Source organism: Triturus cristatus, chromosome 6, assembly GCF_964204655.1.
Source record: "Triturus cristatus chromosome 6, aTriCri1.1, whole genome shotgun sequence".
In the NCBI taxonomy this organism is placed as follows: Eukaryota; Metazoa; Chordata; class Amphibia; order Caudata; family Salamandridae; genus Triturus; species Triturus cristatus.
In genome coordinates, this window is record NC_140589.1 from 203,499,363 (window position 1) to 203,523,570 (window position 24,208).

The window sequence follows — 24,208 nt, forward strand, 5'->3', positions numbered from 1 at the left end:
GGAGGAGGGAGCTCTGCACTATCACGTCCAACAGAGCAATAAGATTAGAATCATTCCCGCCAGGGGGGCGGTAAATAACTAGCCCTGCTAAGGAGGTCTGAGAGCCCACCTGAATGCAGAAGTGTAATCCCTCCAGACCCGCATTCAGCATAGGGGCAGAGGATGTTAATGTGAACTGTTCTTTGAATATAGCAGCTACCCCACCTCCTCTTTTTCCACCCACTCGGTTAGCGAGACACATTGTATAGCCCAGGGGTACTGCCAAAGCTATTGCAGTCACATTGTCCTCACTAAGCCACGTTTCAGTCAAAAATAGGACATCCCAGTCATGACCATCCAATAGCAGCCAGATATCGTTGGGTTGCTTTGAGAGGGATCTGCAATTCAGCAGCCCAGCTCTTAGACTACTATTACTGAGCGGTCTGGACTTACAGAGCCCCTTCTCATCTCCATTAACCCACACACCAAATGATTTCCCACACGTCCCGCAAGTGTGTTCGAGGGGGTGAGATCTTAGGTCAAACCTGTGAGTGCAGAGCGCAGCATCTGTGTTAAGGCTCCAATGTTTACCTCGAGACCACACGATCCTCTCCCTGTCTGTACCACTGCGAGCAGCATGCCTGGCCCCGGCCGCAGTCTGGTCGCGGACGGGTGCAGACGGGCTTGCCTTTGGCGCGCCTTCGGCACGTCGCCGGCGCGCCCGCTGCGCGCGTCCGCTGCGCGTTAGCCAGGGCATCCGTTTTGAGCGTGAGGCAGTGCAACAACTAGAGCGCTAACTGCCGTTCACCGGCAGTAGCAAACTGAGTTGCTGACATCAGTTAGACAGTTCTATACTAGGAGCAAGTGCATTCTACTAGCTAGGCCCTTCTGAGCATGTGCAAGGTTCTGGAAGAGGGAGAAAGCAAATGGCTAGCACATAGCTAACTAAAATGGCTGCCAAGTACAAAATGGCTTTCAGCTCATGCTAACAGACCCCTGCAATCTTTAACAGATGGTCCTTTTAGCATGAGCTAAAGACATTCTTATGATCCAGTAGGAACATAGAAAATATTTGCACATTAATTTTCATAAATTTATCAATATGCTAATTCATTGCTAGGTGGGCATTTTACATTCTAAACATTTCAGTAAGCGGGTATATATAAGGTATAAGCAGGAGTACAAAGGGAACAGAGCATTTGGTCATACAGATAGCAGGAGAGAGTAATGACTATTATCACAAACAGAATTATTAACTTTTCTAGTTCTAAGCAAATCCTATAACCATCTAGTAATAACATTTTCAAGGCTCCTATGCATTTCAGTGACCATCCATTTCAATTTCAGAATAGCCAACAGCACATATCTAATGAAAACTTTTTCACTAGACTTTTCTAGTGTTTCCTTTATGAGGGCTAGATTATCAATCATTATAATCAAGGAAAGGGTAAAGTAACATTTGTCAGCTGCTCAGATGAACTTTTCTCTCGCAGAATAAACATTATTCCTAATGCAAATATTAAAGCAGTCAGACATATTATTGCAAAAATAATCCTGGATCCAGGGGACCAGGAGGACCACACAGAGCTATGAGAATTAGGACGAAGAGCTGCAAAGGGCTGCTCCTCCTCAAAAATGGGACGACTAAAGGGGCACATTTTTAACAAAAAGGAATAAGTCCTTGGGAAATTGAAGCCGCTGTACAACCAGCCAGAGGGGAGTCTTCTCCCTGTGTCCGTTGGAGCCTCACAGGCAGGCTCTTGTTGTTCCCACGGTGGAGCTGCACAACTCGCAACTCAGGAATCACGGCCCAGTTTCAAGGGAAAAGTTTCTTCTTTCAGGAAAGGGCAATCACCCACCAGGGCAAATGCCCTCAGTGATCCTGTCCAGTGTCTCAGGCCGTGCACCAGTTTTCTTCACTTTAATCTAACAGGCACCAGAGACACAGCACCTGTACCCTGAGCTCAAGTCCTTCCCTAACTCCTATATTGCTCTGCTGGCACACTGCTCTTTCGTTGGGGCCACAGATTGTATCCAGTGTGCCCAGGTATCTCTTAATCAACAACCAAAGGTGCAGACTTTACAGCCAGCATTCAGGAGTGTGATGCTGAAGTACCTGAAGCAACTCTTGTTTCAAAGGGCGTTACCTCAAGCAAAAACTTCCTTGCCGTTCTGGTCGGTCTGTGACTCTCAGCTGGGCATCAAAACTTGATCCACGATTTCGCCTTTCTGATTTGTGACACCGTCTTTCGCCCAAGACAGTGGCAGGGGTACAAAATTCACATCCCAGTGCGTCCGGCCTTCACTGAGGTCCTAGTTGCCAGCAATGCCTGTGCTGGTTACCTTCACCTTGACATCAAACTGGACTGGTGCTGACTCCCCAAACTAGATCTGATGTCCGGGCCCCTCTGGCAATGGTTGTAAGGCAGCAAATATCTATTGGTGGACAGAACATATGGTATTTAGACAAAGCATACAAATAATCTATCAACAGAGAGGATATTCTCAGAATACTTCCTAGTCTTGGTGCGCCCCATATATTAGCAAGGCACCCAAGAACCACTTCATCTATCTGAGAGTAAAAAAAACAACAGCTTGGACCTATTGGCAAGTATAAAAGGAATTCTTTGGTGAACTGACAGGAGTAATACGTCACCCAATCTCAAGCAGCCAAGGAAGTCTGTGTTCATTTACTAAATGCTGAGGAAAATAGAAAAACAATACAGACATACTCCAAATCCTTACATCTGTGTATTCCTATATTATTCATCTGAAGACCCTCAAGAAAAAAGGAAATGTTCTACACTTTTACTCATAGACTTTGCATTACTTGTACAGGACTGCAGACACTTCTAAAAGGCTTTCTCTTAATAAAAGAACCTATATTGTATGCTTAGGACCATGCTCTCATGTTATAAGAGCAGCAGGAAAATCTAAAACTGCTAGTTTTAACAGGGATTTTTATTACAAAAAGAACTAAAAACTTCATCATAATGGGTACATTTTCTCCAGCAGAACATGTTGTGACAAACAAACTCCTATAAAACAATAACTTCTTCAAAAACGTTTGCTAAGGATCACATGGGGTCTTTCCTGAATTCTACCTTTCACAATCCAAACTATGCAACATCAGCTCTAATAAGGACTGTCAGTTTATTTACACAGACTAGCTAATAAAAGACCAGCAATGCCCTTGCAAAACTGCATGTAGAATGAGAATAACATAAACAATAATGGTGTTATCACCTGAGAAGTTTAGAACAAAAACTACCCACATCTAGTTCCCCTTAAATATCAAATAAGGGAACAGTAATCTAGACTACTCATCCTTTCATAATTTCATCAGACAGGAAGGGCAGTAACATAGCATATCTATTTATTCATTTTATCAATGCTAACAATTTGTAAAACAGTATAACTGAATAGCCAATTAAATGTCTCATGGCTATTTCATAGACAGTTTAGACAGGCTCAAAAGAAATTGAGAACAAGAGAGAGAAAACATACATTTTCCTACCCTTAATTTGTAGAGGAGCTAGTCTCCTTCCCCCATTTTGATAGTAGGAAACCTGAAACAGGTTTCACTTCTGTCAACACTATCAACCCCTGTAGCAACTGGGCATAAACAACGTTATAGGAGGTAAATAGCACATTGAGCGAGCCAAAAAACATGAATACCCAACCACCAATTCCTTTAGCAATTGTACAAGTGTAACATGAGGGCGCATGAATTCAAACTAAATCCCATTGCCTTATTTGTCCCAGCTTTTGCACAGTAATCTTCAAACCAAAAGCATTAGTGCTGTATATATGGCAATGCTATCTGTTAATCAAAGCTCACATATACCGTTATATTGCCATTTGTTCATATCAGTGCTCAAAAACTTACTTTTACCAAATAAAGTAAGCGAAACCTCTCTTTCTCTCCCTGCCATCTCATCTTTCAAAAAGTTTCAAAGGTCCAAATTTCAAAACAAACCTTGCTCTGAGCCCTGCTAGGCTTCTAAATGTAGAACTCGACTTTTAACCCATTACCAGCTGTCCCATTTTGTGTGCAAGGGTTTCCATGTGGTTCTCCCAATTCAAAGTGACCCTGGAGACTGAGAGCTGAAAAGCAGACCCATTCCATCCCTGTTTGCCAGTTTAGAGGTAAGAGAATAACTGCTGCTGGTTTTTTATATTTATTTTCAATTGTAAGCAGTGTGCAGTATACTTTTCTAGCAGTATATAGGTCAGCTGTTTGTGTTATACTTAAATGTGTGCATTTACTGAAACCTAAGGCAGTTTAAAAGCTGCTCTGATCGGCAGAACTGCATTAAAATAGTGAATTTTGCCCAATTTCGACTTTGGTGTTTGGGGCACTTAAAAATGAATATCCTACGATCTTTTGGCATATTAGTCATCTCCAGAATGTCCTCTACATATCCAAGAGATGGGGCATCAGAAATATATAATGTATACCCTTATAAAAATGAGTTTTGTACGCCTGGGTAAAGTGACATTTCGCATTGTAATTTCCCCCATTGCTTTAAAACGCTGCTTAAATTCAATTTTAATGCTAGGAGTTCACAGTATTATTATTAGGCATTATAAAGATTAAAAAACGAATTTAATGCACTCATTTTTAATAACTTTTTTTTCTTCATATATTAATTATTTTTTTTTTTTAATAAATCCAATCATTTTGATGAGTCCACATATGAAAAGCAAGCTGCATCCCTTGCCTATCATATTTAAACGCATTCATTCATAACCCTAAGCACAGAAGCCTAACGTGAAACATGAAAAATCTGCGCCACTTTTCAAAGTACAATTACTATTTAACATCAAAACCACGGATGTGCTTATTTAAAAAGGCTTTAAGAAAGGAAAATCCCTACTGTCAATCTGTTCTCTGTTATCCAAAATAATGAAACTATATTTCTAACTTTTAAAACAGCAGTCTGTGATGCAGGGTTTTACCGAGGTTGCACTGACTTAAGATTTAGTTGACTTCAGCATTTTCTTTTCTATGGCCATGCGAACAAAAATAGCCACGTGCTATTTATGCAGCTGTTGGTTGAGCAGCAGGCGTCAAATTCTCACGCCTTTCTCAGGAGAGAAAACCCTTTTTCTGTATTTCTAATGTCTTGACAAAGTGTAATCTCCATTGGTTTGTGTCAGACAGCTGCTTCTCAGTGAAACAGTTAAACACAGCTGTTGGAAAGCTTCTTTTTTAGTGTTGAAATGTAAACACGGTGACAGTCTATTTAAAACTGAGGCATTTCAATGCAGTCAAATCTATCGTTCTATAATGTATGTTTAGTTCAGCAACAACCAAAGTCACTCACAGGATGTGAATGCCTTTTAATATCTAATACAATGTATCCTAAGGAAAATGCTATAACATTTTGTATTTTAGTTTATTTATTGCAAAACACACGATTTCGTTTTTGAGGCCTATTTTATTTCTATTCAATGTGAATTCTAATTTTATCTTTAGCATCGTGGCAATTTGCACACATGTATAGTGTCTTACTCTGTCAATGTTAATGATAGCGTGCAGCTATTTAGCTTATATTATATAATTCTTTGCTGGATTATTTTAAAATATATTTTATTTTAATGATATTTTGCATAACAGAATGATGACAAAAAACACATTGAGCTAATTTCAGACATTTTCAGAAGGGGGTCATACACTCAGAACACACAATAGAGCGTGCTTAAGGCTAGGCCACAAGTACCATCAATGTCAAATCACAAACCACATAGACATTTAAACACACATTTAACCCACAGATCAACACTTAGGACAGAAACAAAGGACAGCCCACAGACTGTACTTAAACCAAACCATTTGTAAATATTAATTGTAAGTCATATTTACAAGAAGATCTCAAAAGTAGTTGAAAAGCAGCCCAAAAAACCTGTTCCATTTTCAAAAAGCCAAAATACACCAAATTTGCCAATTTGGCTGGCAGAACACCAAAAATCGCTCTGCATATCACCACTTATGAATGTTACTAAGTGCATAGACCAGGATCCTTTTTATGTACATATTTAGTTCCTTGGGGTACTAGTCACCGAGAAAGAAATACGTTTTTATACCTAATCCTCGTTAGGTATCCCCTCTAGGGGAGCCGGCTAATTCTATTCACATCACATTATGGTACCTTCAAAAAGCAACACATTCTTCGATGTGTGCTTGAAACAGGCATGCTAAAAGTATTGCAGCATATACAATATTATACGCAAAGTAGCACTTAAGTAATGTGCCGTTCAAATTTTATAAAAAGTAGAGAAAAGTCTCCTCATTACCTGCCTACACAAATTGCAATTCATGTATTTCTCACATTCCCATCACATATTGGCCAATTTCCATTTCCATATCACTATATATCACTTTATCACTTTATCTCTTTGTATCACGTTATCACTTTATCACTTTTGTATCACTGTATCACGTTATATTGCTCTATATCACTTTTTATGTCTCACTTTATATCTCATGTTATATCACTTTATATCTCACTGTTATATCACGTTATATCTCACGTTTATATCACTTCACTTTTTTATATATTTTACTTTATCTCACTTTATCTGTGCAGCCGGCACACTTCTCTTACTATCTCACAAATGACCTTACCTAGCATAGGTCTCCAGATTCTAACTGCCAAGTTCTGAATGACCTAACGGTCATTTTTAGAATACTCACGCCAAAAATGTTCTCAGTCAGGAGTGGTAAACAGTTGGAGGAGTCAAATCAGGAAGACCAGAAATATACTGGGCTGCAGAGACAGAGAATCTCAGTGTAGGGTACCTTCTTACTAGAGTCCTGTTCTGTCCTCCTCAGTAGATTCCTGTCTCCCATCAAGACCACTCCCTTGAATAGCCACTTCTCTGATGAGCCCAACGTTGGGCGCCATTTGAGGAAATCAAAACCTTCTCTGGGGTTTCACTGATACACCTGGTCCTTTTAAATCAACAAAGAAGAGATTGGCACAGAAGTTGTAATATAAAAACAATGCATTTAACCTCAGATGAGGGAGATTGCGTCACACAGTGCCCTCAAGTCACTGTAGGTGGCATTCTAGGGAGTACAGAGAACAGGGGCCTTATATACCCATACAGGGGCTCAAAAGAAGGCGGTACAAGTACACATGAGAAGAGTTACACACATAGATGGTCATACAGAAAATGCACAGTCAACAAGTAGGAGGAGTAATGAGTTGCTGACATCAGTTAGAACAGCCTGAGAGTTCTATACTAGGAGCAGGTGCATTCTACTAGCTAGGCCCTTCTGAGCATGTGCGAGGTTCTGGAAGAGGGAGAAAGCAAATGGCTAGCACATAGCTAACTAAAATGGCTGCCAAGTACAAAATAGCTTTAAGCTCATGCTAACAGATCCCTGCAATCTTTAACACACTGGCAATCCCAGCACAAAAATCTATCTCTGGCAGCATGTCCCCTACTGTGTTACCTTCCACACCATCGATCCCAGCCACTGTATCCTCTTCCAGCCCCCACACCCTGGGCTCTCTTACACAGCATCTACTCTACCCATCCTACCTTACAAGCACCACGTTATATGGATTTACCTAGAATTTCATTAGTGAATCCACTCAACCACACATAGATCTCACCTCCACACCACAGTGGCGAACCTCCGTAACTCAGGCACATAAAGAGATTAACAACATTCTGTCATTTTGTGGGGCCTGACTTTGTACTGAACTTCAAATCACACGTGCAATGATTCTGGATGCTATAAAAGGATGCAGTCCAGGGCTGGACTGGGACCAAAAGCAGCCCTGGGGTGGGGGAGTGGGTGGAGTGGGGGATGTAGGTGTAATGCATTACTGCTTTTGTAGCTGCAGCTGCAAAACCGACCCCCAGGAACAAAACTGGCCCCCACTGCTGCAAAAACCGGCCCCCAACCTTTCCAGATTCCTGGGGAAGCGCCCGATGCCCGCAAAGGCCAGTCCGTCCCTGATGCAGTCAGTATCGGTAGGTGAGAAATGACCCTATGCAGAAGCAAGACCATCACTGCAGTTCATTCTGTTTTTGTTGATCTGTTATCTAGGACGTTTTGCAATGCTTTTAACTGCTGCCACTGGAACAGCCTTTATACATGCAAATATCTGATTGCATACATTGCCATTCGCTATCGATAGAACATCCCATTTGAGTCACAGCGGTCAGCAAGTTCATTTTCCATGAACCATTCCATATCTGATTGCACCGTGCAATAGTACCAAGGCTGCATAGGGAAGCCAGACGCATAAATTCAGTGGTGACATCTGCTAATCGAGGAGCGGCTGCAATAATATTCACATTGTTGCGTACACGGGGGGCTGTTTTCAAAGCTATCAGACCCGGCCTATCGCAAAAGTACACACAAATGTCTTCTCTCAGGTGGGCGTGGCTTCGGAGCAAGGCGGAATGGCTGCCTTCTGAGGGAGCTCCGTCGGCCAGATTACTATCCGTTCATTTCCATCCTGTAATTGGCCTGTGCACAGCTCGGACCCGATGGTTCAGGCCGTGTAGACAGTGCACAGGAGTAGGGAAAGTCTTATCCCTGAAGATATGCGCGACCTGGCACGAAGGAGAAGGTCCGATCTAGGAGCGGCCTGAGGAGAAAATGGCGCGCGCGCTGGCTTGAGTAGTGGAGCCGCGCGCGTCTGTTTATACGAGGGAGTGACTGATCGCCCGTATCTTGCTGCTTCCATGGAGGTCGGCGCATTGAGAAGGAGTGACGCGCCAGGGCTTGCCGATCCTGTCTATCCGGCGGCTCCTGCCCCGTTGTGGCGGCGGTGGGCCGTAGAGCAGATGAGCGTGGGCTTGAAGACTGCGGCGGCGGGAGCTGCCTGGGAGCTGGATGGCGGACCCCTGGGCACGCGATGTCGGTCCTAAGATCCGGCTGATGAGCTGCTGCGGCTGCTACCTGTGATCGGGGCTGCTGTGCTTCTACTCTGCCCGAGGGCGGTGAAGCGGGCTTGCAGGCTCCATCGGTGAAGCGTTAAGCGAGAAGAGAGGCAGGAGACGCAGTGAATCCCCGTGCTGCAGTGCGGCTGCTGGGAGACTCATCTGGACACTTCGACAGGACCCACTGCGGAGCAGGCAGAAGACGTGGAAGCCCTGAGAACGCAGTAAGTGGGGTGTGGGGCGGCTGCTGGGCAGGGTGCTGGTTGGGCGGCGTGGTCTTGCTGAGCACTGTCAGCGCTTTTGCGTTGTGAGGGCTGGCGGGGCTGGGTCTGCCCGGCCGGCTGCGGTGCGGGGCCGTCGCATTTCCCAGGCGCTAGGAGTGGGGGCCCGGGGCTCTGTGGTGGGGGGTCCTCGCCGGGGTACTCAAGCGCTCTGGTCGGCCTGATTAGATGGACTGGTGGGCGCGGGGTGTCAAGGCGGGGCCCGGTCTGCCGGGCGTCGGGTCACTACCCTGACTCTGTGTGGCTGACCACGAAACCTGTAAGTCTCCTGGAGGTGCGACCGACAGGCGTCCTGTGATAAGTGAAGACTAGGTCTCTATGCGACTGTCGATATCGCACTGCAGAGGGACTTTGCTTTGAGGCCGGATTAGTGCCCGAACGGGGAGCTACGAGGCAGCGAGTCCCGGTTGGCACGGCGAGAGCCACTTGTGGTGCCCTTGGGTGGGCTTCTTCCTTTGAAGGCGACAATCCTTGATTGGCTGAGAAAAAGCTTGCAAAGAGGACCATTGGGCTGGCGGGCCCGTTGAGACTGGTGGCGTGCTAGATAACTAAGTTGAACTATCCACTGTGCGCTGTTGCTGCTGTTTCAATATGGGAAAGTCTTATCCTAAACAGCCTAAACTGCATTTTGAGAACAAGCGCAGCACGCGTGCCACTGAATCAATGGGTGATCAGGCCGGATTGCAAAGCACCCCAGGGTCATCTGATGAGGTTGAGGAGGACACTAGAACTATACTACTGGAACTGCATGCTGGCATGAGGTCGATCGATAGCAAGATAGATGCGCTGGTGACTGGTCTAGAGATAGTCAAGAAGAAGGTAGATAAACACGAGAATAGGCTGAACGTCTTGGAAAATAGACTGTCTGATACGCAGGATTTCCAAGCCGAGAACAGATCTCAGATATTGCAAATGGAGAAGGTTTTGGAAGTTATAAGGGCAAAGAATGAGGACTTGGAAGCGCGCTCTAGGCGCAATAACCTTCGCATTATTGGTCTGCCGGAATCCACTGCTATTTCAAGGATGGAGACCTTCATAGATGGTGTGCTGCGGGATCTGTTTGGCACAGTGTTATCCGTTAGGCCGATCATCGCGCGCCTCCTGAACTATGCTGATAGGGACGCTATACTGCGAGAGGCGAGATAAAGGGCGCCAGTCACATATAGAGGAGACACGGAGCGGAGGGGAGATCGCGGCGGCAACGTCAGGCCTGGATGAAGCGGACTACTTCTGATACACAGCTTTAGGCCGGACTCCATGTTCGGGGAATTGGATTTTGATTCTAATAGTATTGCAACTATGCTTATATCTCGGTTTTCTGTTTCATCCTTGAATCCCTGAGATGATTGTTGGGCTGTATTGGTTTCTGCCTCCTAGGCGAGCTCGCAGGGGGCGGGTAACACTATTCTGATTGTGCGTTACCTGGCTAATAGGTTGGTTAGCAACTTTATACAGAGCAGGTACTGAGCCACGGGTCACAAATAGATTTTCTTTTTCACAGGTGATGTTTGGTGTCATAGAGCACATGCGAATTTCATAGCTTCAATCTGGCACCCACACCTCGGTGTGAGTACTCGCTGCCGTTCCACTTTCCCCAGTGGGTATTCCCCACATGTTGCATTACATGGGTTGTGGGGGGAATGGGTGGGTGAGGGGAGGTCTTCGAGCTCGGCCTAATTGGGAGGTTGGAGTGGGAAGGGGGTGGAGGGGGTTGGGTGGGTGGTGTCTTTATTTGTGTTGTACTTTTGTTTTTTTTGTCATATATGTTGCACTGAAGTCGATTGGAGTGTGGTGTGTGACACATGAGAGTATGCCTGGATGTGGGGCTAATTGTCTCCCTCCGCGGTTGCTCGAGGGATTACTAGTTCGGTCACATCCAGTTAGAGGTAGCTATGAGTGACGTGATTCGATTGTTGACATGGAATGTGAGGGGCCTCAACTCACCTAAAAAAGTACGACAGGTATTGGCCTACCTCACTAGGCATTCGGTTCACATAGCCCTACTACAAGAGACGCACTTGACAAAACAAACGCAACGGGGTATTGCAGGAAGGTGGGCGGGTTTTAAAGTAGCGGCTTCGTACTCATCTTATGCAAGGGTCACGATAATTCTGGTTAAAAGAGGGGTGGAGTTTCAACCAGCCCGTATGCATGTGGATGAGGAGGGCAGATGTGCGATGGTACAGGGAAAGCTACGAGGCTCGCCGGTAACTATAATTAATATGTACGGCCCAATTGTGAATGACCCGATATGTTTTTCCCGGATGTATAATGTGCTCAGGGGTTGGCCAGAAGCCACTGTGCTATGGGGTGGCGACTTGAATACATATTTAAACCCGGATTTAGATAAGTCTAACCCACTGACTCACCTCACCCCCCGGGTTGCTAGGAACATAGCTTGTGCAATCGAAGAGTTTGGCTTGAGAGATGGGTGGCGTGCAAGGAACCCCCTAGTGAAGGAAGGCACACATGCGATGCCACTGCACGGCAGCTGGTCGAGGTTGGACTATTGGTTGGTGGGCGATGAGGCCATGAGTTGGGTGTGCGAGGTGGTGCATCTACCAAGCACACTATCGGATCATAATACTGTACAGTCAGATCTGGAGATTCCATCGGCTATTCATCCCCCATTTACTTGGCGGCTGCGCTCAGAGGCATTACTGGACCCGATATATGATAAAACTGTGAGGGAAGCCATCATACAATACTTTGCAACAAATAAGGGCACGGTCGACGAGGCCTCCGCGCTGTGGGAAGCTTTTAAGGCCACGATTAGAGGAGTATGTCTCAGCACGGCTGTAGGTATACTGCGCGATATACGGACGCAGCTGCTAAACAAGGAGAACGCCCTGCAGGAACTAGAACGCGAGTATGAAACGACACAGTCAACGAGTGTACTCGCTCACATCCAAGAGGCACTCACTGAGTATGAAAAATTGGCTGAAACTGAATTAAAGTACTTGTCCTGCAGACACACAGCGCGAAGGTATGGGGAGAGTGGCAGACCAGGGCGCATATTGGCGAACAAGATCAAAGATCGCCAAGATCAAATGCGTATAGATATGATTACAGATGATGATGGGGGAGTACATTATCATCCGTTGGCTATTACAGAGCAATTCAAAAGTTTCTACGCAGACATATACAACTCAAGGGGTGGCGCGACAGAGGCCGAGATGTAGGAATATTTGGAGGAGGTGGCCTGGCTTTCGGATGCCCATAGGGAATATATTTGCAAGCCTATAGATGAACAAGATGTTAAAGCAGCAATTTAGGCTTTATCTAATGGTAAGGCACCAGGGCCTGACGGTCTTACGGCGGAGTTTTATAAGAGATATGCAGATTTAATCACGCCTCACTTACTTGAAGTGTACGCTGAAGCTCATGAGGTTGGAAGGGTACCGCCGACAATGCGACAAGCGCTGATAATCGCTCTGCTTAAAAAAGACAGACCCCCGGATAGGTGTGACTCTTACCATCCTCTTTCGCTGATTAACAAAGATCCAAAGATTTTGGCTAAAATTCTAGCGACCAGACTACAGCCGCTGATGCCACGACTGGTATTGCCTGATCAGTCAGGATTTATTCCTGAGAGGTCCACATCACATAATCTTTGCACTATCTTCTCTATGTTCCACATAATTGAACCGAATCTACGGTTGTATTACTAGACGCTGCAAAAGCGTTTGATTCGGTGGAATGGAAGTATATGTTTTATGTCCTACGACGGATGGGCTTTCCTCCATTATTCCTACAGTGGATAGCGGTACTGTATGCGGAACCGTCGGCACGGTGAGGGTTGGTGGTTTGACTTCGGGACCTTTCAGCATAGGGAGAGGAACACGCCAGGGATGCCCATTATCACTGTTGCTATTTGCGATCATTTTGGAACCCTTGGCGTGCCTTATTAGGCAGCGACACAGACAGACGGCACTTAACTTTACCTACCGGCCGGTGGCTATCTCGATATATGCGGACGACATGGTGATTTTCGTTCGCGAGCCATCTCGGTATCTGTCCCAGTTACTCCGCGAATATATCAGATTTGGCCATCTAGCGGGCCTGTCTATTAATTGGGACAAGTCCATCATTGTTCCGCTAACAGAGTCCACCTCGCAGCCTGATGTGGAATATCCACTTATGTGGTCTACAGACCCGGTTAAATATTTGGGGGTGTGGATTCACAGAGACCCAAATACTGTGATACGTGAAAATTATGGCAGAGCGTGTATTACACTGGAACAGCAGGTAGAGATGTGGCTCTCGTTGCCTCTGTCACTGGTGGATCGAATTGCTCTGATTAAAATGGTGGTGCTGCCGTGATTTCTTTATCTGTTCGATAATATTCCAGTGGTGCTCATGAAGGAGTATTTTTGTAATGTTCGGCGCATGTTGCTACGGCTAGTTTGGGGCGGCAAGAACGCACGGGTGAAATGGTCGACTCTCACTGACCGGTATGACAGAGGGGGGTTCGAGGCACCGGACTTCTATGTTTACTATCTAAGCGCTCAGGCCAAATACGTGTATTACTGGCTCAGCCCACATGCATATACTCCGCATGTTGCGGTGGAGGAAGGGGATGCTTCCCCGGTTCCATTGCACAGCATAATAACTAACCGAGCGAGAGGCACCCCGAAAACGGAAATAAATGCTGTTGATGCAACAATAGAAGTAACGAGAGAATGCTAGTACTGCAAGGAACTTTTTTTCTCAATCAATTGTGAGAAAGGATTTTAGAGCTAAACAAAAAACCTTAGACAAAAAGCTTTATCGATTGAATCAATCAATTCTTTAATATATTTTTTATATAGTTGACCTTCTAATTTATAGATCAATTGCAAATTTAGGAAAAAACTCAGTGGACAATACTGTGCTATCTTCACGAACCATCACATTCAGTCATTCAATTCATTTCAACTCATTTATTCTCATTCGTACATACATCCATTCAAAAACATACAAACAATTCATTCATCAAGTATATAAAACATTTTTTAAGAAGGCCACAGAAGAGAAAAGACTAAACACTTTTGTCTGACAATTTTGTCTGTCAATTTAGATTAAATCGGAATTCTTGTGGCCAAAGAAGAAAGGTCTACGCGTTTCGAGTCCCCATAATTACTAGGGCTCTCATCAGGACCTGTTGTGCTCTAATATGTGGAAAGTAGATCAGCCGATCTAAAACACAGATAATTATGATGTTGGCTTTCGTCTTGTTTTAATGAGCAGAAGCGGATATGTAATCAGGGCTGAGTGCAGTAGGGCAAGCAAGTCTCTTTGTATGCTTCAAGAGTAAAGTCACGGAAATGAATCTGGTGGACTCGTTTGAGTGAGTTTTTTTCTTTTTTATGCCGAAGCTCTTGGAGGCGGAGTCACGGGGGTGAATCGAAAGGACTCGCTGTAGTTTGTTTGTCATATACGGAACTCTTGGAAATCCAATTTGCTTCGTCCTCTCAGTCTCGCGGTTCGTGAGGTTGATGCAACAATAGCAGCCTGGCAGGCGATAGGGTGATTGGCGCAAAAACTACCGCTCTATGCACCAGCCATGTACATTGAGCATCATGCAGCAATGACGGTGACCCATGAAGCACCATCAATGCGCCTACTCCACGAAGCGGGTCTTCAACGAATGCAGGACCTTTATCCGACAGGTTTGTTCCTTACATCGGACGATCTGCAATACATAAGCAATCAGACATTATTATTTAGATTTGCGCTACATAGGCTGTGACAGGCGACCAAACTGCATTACACCACGTACCCTCTAGAATCACCCGTACTCCAATCATTACAGTTTGTCCTCACTACTTCTACTAACAAAAGACTGGTCTCCAGACTCTATAGACTGATAAAGAGAGAATGCAAACCTGAACCTGATAGAAGCTGGGAAAGGTGGAATTCGTGTCTCACTGAGCCCATTGCTGAAAAGGATTGGAGGCACATTTGTGAATTGACAGGGGCGCTAAGTATGAATGGTAACTTGCGCATTATACATTTTAAATATATACATCAAGTATACTTTACACCTACGTGCTTGCATAGCTGCGGGATACGTGAATCTGATTGCTGTATGCGATGTGGTCAGGGAGGAGGAGATTTCTTGCATTTAGCTTGGGAATGCAGAAAGGTGAATGAGTTCTGGGAGGGAGTTGTGCAGACCTTAGTGTGCATGACAACGGCGGACATACAATGCACCGCGCTTGTTTGTTTACTTTGTTGTGTGCCACACCTCAGGAGTTGGACTGGGAGATTTGTACAATTGGCACTAATTATGGCGGCACGTAGAGTGGCGGTAGTCTGGGGGGGACGGCGCAGTCCAAAAATAGAACAATGGTTAAAAGACCTAGTTTACTGTAAAGAGATTATGGAAGTGTATGCGGAAGAACTGCCAATAATGTCAAGACCACAAGATATTTGGGAACCACTACGGGCTTTCCTAATGGCCAAGATTACTTATGGTGAGTGAGGGGCTTTGGTAGGGATGCCGAGGGCATTGATGGGAGGACAGGCATTCGAACTAGGTGATGTGACTACACTCTGACACGACTATGTAACTCATGATTAAGTATTGTAAACAGATGTTTGTGGTATGTTTTTCTTTTATCAATTTTGTGTACTTTTTGATTTCTGTTATTTGATTTTTCTATTTTTATTAGCATACATCGCTCCTTGCTGGGAGAATTGAGAATATTGTAGTATATGTGTTTATGGTTTTTGTTATTTCTTTTTGTCCTGCAAACACGTTCAATAAAAAATAAGAAAAAAATAAAATTAAAAAAAATCTTCTCTCAGCGTGCGATTCAGCCACTATCAAAAACGTATTATCTTTTTATATGAGAAGCAAGTACTCCAAAAGGGTGAACTTTCGGACCCAGACTCACAGAATGTTTTTCTCCGAGTAGTTGTGTCTGACTGTTGTCGTAAGGATAAACGATGCCTGATTTTTCAGGCCTGGTTCACAAAATATTGTCTGCGAATAAGTTCTACCTGGAGTCAAACAAGAGTCCTCACGATAAATGCTTTGGGGGATCAGGCCTGGTAAATGACTTCTGTGTGCGGTATTAACTACCGACCTGAAAAATTGTTTGTTAAGAAATATAATAAGTGGCGATCCACGGCATAATCCAGGCCCCTGCAGTACCAGGACCCGAGGGCCCCCGGCCCCAAAGTCCTTCGTAGTAGTAGATCTATGAGGCAGCTATCCTAAGCAAATATTATCGGCCCATTGCTGAAAAGGATTGGAGGCACATTTGTGAATTGACAGGGGCACTAAGTATGAATGGTAACTTGCGCATTATACATATATACATCAAGTATACTATACACCTACGTGCTTGCATAGCTGCGGGATACGTGAATCTGATTGCTGTATGCGATGTGGTCAGGGAGGAGGAGATTTCTTGCATTTAGCTTGGGAATGCAGAAAGGTGAATGAGTTCTGGGAGGGAGTTGTGCAGACCTTAGTGCGCATGACAACGGCGGACATACAATGCACCGCGCTTGTTTGTTTACTTTGTTGTGTGCCACACCTCAGGAGTTGGACTGGGAGATTTGTACAATTGGCACTAATTATGGCGGCACGTAGAGTGGCGGTAGTCTGGGGGGGACGGCGCAGTCCAAAAATAGAACAATGGTTAAAAGACCTAGTTTACTGTAAAGAGATTATGGAAGTGTATGCGGAAGAACTGCCAATAATGTCAAGACCACAAGATATTTGGGAACCACTACGGGCTTTCCTAATGGCCAAGATTACTTATGGTGAGTGAGGGGCTTTGGTAGGGATGCCGAGGGCATTGATGGGAGGACAGGCATTCGAACTAGGTGACGTGACTACACTCTGATACGACTATGTAACTCATGATTAAGTATTGTAAACAGATGTTTGTGGTATGTTTTTCTTTTATCAATTTTGTGTACTTTTTGATTTCTGTTATTTGATTTTTCTATTTTTATTGGCATATATCGCTCCTTGCTGGGAGAATTGAGAATATTGTAGTATATGTGTTTATGGTTTTTGTTATTTCTTTTTGTCCTGCAAACACGTTCAATAAAAAATAATAAAAAAAATAATTAAAAAAAAATCTTCTCTCAGCGTGCGATTCAGCCACTATCAAAAATGTATTATCTTTTTATATGAGAAGCAAGTACTCCAAAAGGGTGAACTTTCGGACCCAGACTCACAGAATGTTTTTCTCCGAGTAGTTGTGTCTGACTGCTGTCGTAAGGATAAACGATGCCTGATTTTTCAGGCCTGGTTCACAAAATATTGTCTGCGAATAAGTTCTACCTGGAGTCAAACAAGAGTCCTCACGATAAATGCTGTGGGGGATCAGGCCTGGAAAATGACTTCTGTGTGCGGTATTAACTACCGACCTGAAAAATAGTTTGTTAAGAAATATAATAAGTGGCGATCCACGGCATAATCCAGGCCCCTGCAGTACCAGGACCCGAGGGTCCCCGGCCCCAAAGTCCTTCGTAGTAGTAGATCTATGAGGCAGCTATCCTAAGCAAATATTATCTGCCTCACTAAATAATCAATAGTATATTCATCAGTTTAATTCCTTAGCAGAATTATACAGCGCGACCTCGACACAAAGGTATTACAGCACTTTACATGAGCACCAGCTACATCACACAAGGACGGATTAATTTGTTGGTAGGCAGGGGACGATTAAGTGATTTGCCCAGAATCACTGGAAGCTGAGCCAACGCCGATGCTCGAACCTGGTTCCCCAGTTCAAGATCGGCAGCTCTGGCCGTAAGGCCACAACCTCTCCCAAGTTTGCATTACAATATTGGTTGAATTAAAGGCCTAATTTAAAGTTGTGTGCTAACAGGACCTTCATCAAAAACTGACAGATGCGGGGGAGGGTGTGCAGGGGGGCAAGATGCAAGGACGAGACAGCACTCGAAATCATCTGTCAGAATCCTGTGCCCTACGGTTCACACATCTGAATGGCCCTACTACCAGAGATAGGGGAGCAGCCCCAGTTAAGGACTGTGATTGACGACTTTCTCCTAATCTTCTCGTGTGTGGTGCAGGCAAGGGCAAGGCTTCCAATTTCCTAAAACTTCCCAAGATGGTGACTGCTGGTGCATGTTGTTGGGATGCTTGGACAAAACTGAGGCGTGGGTGGTGGTGCCGAGTTGGGACCTGGGGGCGGGGAAAGGGGGTTGAGGGGATGCCAGCTGGCTTATGTACTTTGACGTGCTATGAGGACCCGGGGCCTGGGGAGGATGGTGAGTGACAGCGAGCAGACTCCACATCAGTGGACCCACTGAGCACAGATCTAGAAGGTCTGAGCGAGGTCAGTGAGGTTAGTGTCTCAGCCCGTTCGGTGAGACACGCAGTACTTAGAAAACTCAAGTGCACCACCACCGCAGACATTTAATGATCCCCAGCCCCCCACCTACCTGTACAGTATGTGCTTCACGGAGTCGCCAGCTCCAAGTCTGATCCCGGAGGCATTATGGAGGAGTAAATTGCCGCACAGGCAGAGCGGGGGAAGCCACTAGTCTCGTGCTGCCCAGGAGCTGTGGAACAGCCACAGGGCAGCGGCAGGAGGTCTTCTTGGGTGTAGTGGGAGCAGCGTCAGCACAAGCGCTGCTCCCCAGGTGGCAAGGCATTATGGAGGAGTATCTCGCTGCACAGGCAGAGCGGGGGAAGCCGCTGGTCTGGTGCTGCCCAGGAGATGCGGAACAGCCGCAGGGCAGCGGCAGGAGGTCTTCTCGGGTGTAGTAGGAGCAGCGTCAGCACAAGCGCTGCTCCCCAGGTCGCAATCCGGTATATTGGTGCGACAGGATTCCCAGCAGAGACTGCATCATGGGACAAACAAGGAAGTAGACCCTACACGAATAGATAACGTGGAGCAGCGGAACAAAACCGTAGTTGGTCGCTGCTGCTTCCGGCCGAACGGAAGCAAAATGGAAGTGCTGCATTGGACCGCAACCCAACCATAAGCTCGCTAACAAAATGAATGCCACAGTTAACGAATGGCAAGCGGCAGAGGAAACTACTGGCAAGAGGCGGAGTTTCACCCAAGTATACAGATTACTTAATGCCTCATAGAGGCAGCGTATGCACTGCCTATGCGAGACCTAAAAAGTGCATGCCAAGTGAACTATGGAGTTAAAGTCACATGCTAAAAAAGGTGGGGAATACAATACATTAAAATTCACAAAAGGAGATACAAACAGTTCATTAATACGCCATTTCTTTAAGGAGAAATCACACCTGGGGACCAGATACATTCTTGAAAATATTGTTTCAATGAACAAGAAGCCGATGCAACATAGAATATCCTGAAGGAATTTGGTAGAAACAAACACAGAGGCTGAAAACAGCACAGAGGGGATATAATGTAGCCGCAGCAATGGAAGCTATGGAGGCTAGGCAGCATTCAGAGGTTGGTAGTAACAGGGCACAGATCAAAAAATGGTGGCAGCCCCATTCACCGACCTCCCGCTCCCCTGCTTTGTTTAAGGTGAGTCCTCGACGTAATGTCCTCTGTGTTTTTTTTCCTGTCCGGACCGCCATGCAAAACAATCATAGCAAATAATGATTAATGGCTCTCATGCATTGGGAAAATACTCGCAGATCATCAGGCACGTTGAGTTTACATTTTCCCAAAATCTGCGGTTTTGTGTTTAGAAAATAAAATAATGCCACCAACCACAATGGATTTGGTGGACTGGCCATAAAGCGGCTGGAGCAGTATAGGTGCTTTTGGAGAAAGCACTCCGCCATGCCAAGGTAGCATGGCATGTTAATTTTTTTTTTTTAAGACAAAGACACAAAATGGCGGTTGGTTATTACAAAACAAAATAATTTACCTCCTGGACAGCCAGAGAATTGTATCCTAGAGAGTGTTGAAAAGCCCACCCGGTTTAGGACACGCTATCCAACCCTATTTCTGCCTGTAGTCCGGCTCGAGTAGTTCCCCCGCCTCCAAATGAGAGCGGACTGGACATCAATCAAGTTTGGTGGATGCCTTATTACCAGCAACCTCAAAATTAGCCCCATCACAAGTGTGCAGGTAATCCTCCTTTGGCCCAAAACTCCAGTTTTCAGCCAACAGAGGATAACAAATCGCTGACTGGGTCACATATATGCTTGTAAAAGGGTCTGGAATTCATGAAAAACATGTTGGAGTTCCATATCCTGCGTGTTATGCACCATTCCGGCCACAAACTTGTAATGCCCTATAATTGTGTGATAATGCTGCCTGCTAAAGGTAAGCCCAGGTGCACTATACCCTCACTATTGTTCATCAAATGGGGCCCTAAAGAGGGTATGTCGGTTAGTAGAATGCAGTGTCACAGGTTCACGGGGTAGCCTCAGTGAAGCTTATCTGTGCTTGATGCTGGTTTTCTGAAACCATATCTCACTACCCGCCACCACAGTGTAACCTCTGGTCTCACAAGGAGCCAAGATGGTTATTGGAAATTGGATTCCTGGTTGAGGGGGTATGAAGCCCTACTCAGGCAGAAACCACAATCTCTGTCAGGGTGAAACACAAGTAAACCCCAAATTAACCTCTGCTAAACCCTCTGGTCGCTTAGCACAAAGCAGTCAGGCTTAACTTATAGGCAGTGTGTAAAGTATTTATGCAGCATTTCAAATAGTAAAATACTGGAAACACAACACAAGAAAAATCCCACAACAATTTAGACAAATAGAGGAAAATGAACTACTTTTTTGTCACAAAAATGACAACAATCCAATCAGTATAACCAGAGATATGGAATTTTAAAGATTTAAGTGAAATCCGACCCAAAGAGCACAATGCGCCAATTATGGTTATCTGGTCATACTAGACCTGTACAAAGTCATAAGTTCAAGCCGACTACAATGGAGCATAGACCGGGTACGGGGAACAAGTTAGGATATTGAACAAAGTACCTTAAATTTTGATTGTGAAGCGATGTTGATTCCTGTGTCGTGGATGTGTGAAGCAGCAGCGCAATGCGAGGTCCTTGTGTGGAGATGCATTACTCAGCAGCTGTTCTGGTGAGCGGAGAGGTCCTTGCGTGGAGGTGCGTCATGCAGTGGCGGTTCTGGAGAGCTGCGATGGGCGATGCGAGAACTGGTTAGCAGTGAGTGGTAAAGTGTGCAAAGTCCTAAAGGTAGCAAAAGCGAAGTCAGCAAAAACAGAAGGCTGGAAGGCAAAAAGTTAGGGGAAACCCCTGACAAGGATGTCAAGTCAACAATGGTTCAGTAGATTCAGCCTCTTCAGGCCACACTGCCAGCATCTGCACGTTACGTGTCAGAATACTGGGAAAACCAGTTCAGCCTTTCACTCAAAAGCGAAATCACAAATTGACTACAATGAGACTGGATAATAGTAACAACTTTAATGTGCAACGAATTGAATGACAATACCTTTGGTATGATACCCCATACCCCCAAAAAAATCATTACTCTAAATTGCTTCAATATAGCATTTTGTACCACAGCCTTTCCCATCATGTATCCCTGAAATTAACATCTTGCACTATTTCTCACCCTGAGTTGTCCCACGCAGCCTTTTAACCTGTGTCTATCAGGTCGTATGCACACCTCTACATTACACACTCGAGCTATTGCACCCCCTACCCCTATACCACTGCACATACATGTAACAATCTGCTTTCCACAACAACCCATGTACAAGCCATTTTTCTTTTTGATCTTTCAAACAGGCACGTTTTCGCTGTCACTTCTGCACGTGCGCCCAAGGAAGACATACTGCTGAGGTTTGACTGTGGTCATAAGACCACCGCGCTGAGCTATTTGTGGTCGCCTTTTGAGGCCTAGACCAAGAAAGATTGTGGTAAACCAAGTCAGCTCAGCTCAGCAGAACACAACCCCTTTAAACCATTATTCACTGCCTTGGAGACTTATTAAGTAACTGCTTACAGGCCATGTGCCATGTTTCCTCCATTGAAGTGGTGAATGACATAAGATTGATTGATTGATGAGCGTCATTTTCCTAAAAATGTGCGCGCATATCATCAGAGCTGCAGAAGATTCCCAACCTCATGCACTTAACATTCCCAGGAAGGGAGTTGGGTTAAAAAAAAACTGAAAGGGAGTGTAAACATACTGCAACAGTGTGTACAAGGCACACGCGATCATCCTGACTTCTAAATGTTATTCAGACCAACCTATGCTGTCAAGCGTTTGATTAATAAGTTACAACCATGCAGACTGGTACTTCTGTTTCCAAATATTCCAAGAATCACGTCGATGGATTGCGCTCTGACGTCACGTTGCAGACATTCGACGAATTAAAGGACTCTATACCATGGTACAACACGTCATAACATGTCATAACAGTATATTTATCTGTACATCCCAACAAAACTGTATATTTATTTTTTAAGGGAATTTATTTTATACTGATTTCAGATAGATGCCTTGGACCGATCAATGCAAAGATCAAAATCATTATTTTTCCTGCTGCAGTGAGATTCAAGCATGAGTACTCATTTTTAAAAATATTTTTATTGTTACGATACCCAGAGACATATTAACAAGAAAATGTCGGAGCACATAGCTGGGTCAAATTTTGCAGTGCCGCGCTCCACCATTTTGAAAATGCAGGGATGCGCCGTAATCACAAGAATATGACGCACCCCTGTGTTTCCCCTAGTGCCGGCGCAAAAAAAGCTGCCTAGTGCCAGCACAGGCAACCTGCAGCCATGTTGCAAGGGTGCCTGTGCTGCAGGGACGATTGTTTATGTGTAGAAAAGGAAACCTTCCTGCACATAAACAATCAATAATACCGATTTGCACATTCTCAGTGTGCTGAAGAACGCAGCACACATGGAAAGAGCAAAAAACAAGGAGGAATTAATCATTTCTCCTTGTTGCACCATTCTAACGCCTAGTATTCCATGGAGTTCATTTTTGGTGCTGCCTCAGCCTTGTAAATCTGGGGCAGCATCAAAAAGCAATGGGTGTTGCGGTGGAACGCCAACAGCAACACCCATAGCACGCCCCTTTGCTGCAAAGGACTGCTGAGGAATAGGGCATATTTACAAAGCGGCATTAAGCCACGCAAAGTGGCTTAGCGCCACCTTGTAATTATGGAAAAGGACACTGTGCCACCAGTGCATTAAAAAAGGTGACGCTCCTGTGGCGCGAGGGCTTGTAAATATGCCCCTTAATATTTACAAATGGTGATCAATAGCATGGCACAAAGCCACAGCCACCATAAAAACTGATGTAGAAGGGCAATCCAGCTAGTACTTACCAGAGTTAAGCACAGTGGTAACATGAACGTTTACAGCGGTGTAAAGGAATTCAGGGCCCAAACTGCTCTCAGTGAATGAGTCTGCCAGCCTCCCCTAGAGTAGTTCGGGGGTTTCACCCTAAGAAACTATATAAAATATCCAAGGCTAATTGTGCGTTTAAGAGTCTAATTTAGCTAATACATTTTAGAGCAGCTACACTGGCAGTTTAAATTATCTTTTTATATAACATAACTGTTGTGTGGTGGTATCCTATAGACAGTTGAAGCAGGACTGTGACCTGTAACACAATCAAGTCTCCATCGAAGTGGAGACTTGATTGTGTCACAGGTTAAGAGAGTCCATGACCGACCTCCTACATCGCACGATTCACCAGCAGAATGGAGCACATTCTAGCAACTAATCAAACAGGCAGGAACTCGGAATGCAGACAAATACAAGCATAAACACTTTCCATAAATACAACATGGTCTGTGCATCTCATGACACAGCACGAAATATACAGGAGGAATATATGGCATTACAACGCAAATAATTACAATGCATGCATTTACAACACGGTTTTTACATCGCAGCATCCATTACAAAGCATGATTTTACAACGCATGCCATCACAACGCATTTTTAGAAACTACATTTACAACGCATTCCATTACAATGCATACCATTATAACGCATACGATTACAACACGTAATACTTTTAGGGCAAGAGTAGGGTAAATGTTGGATGGTGTAGGGGTAAAAATTACTATTCCCTTTCCAGTGAGTGCAACAGTAGGGTAAGTGTTGGACAGTGTAGGGGT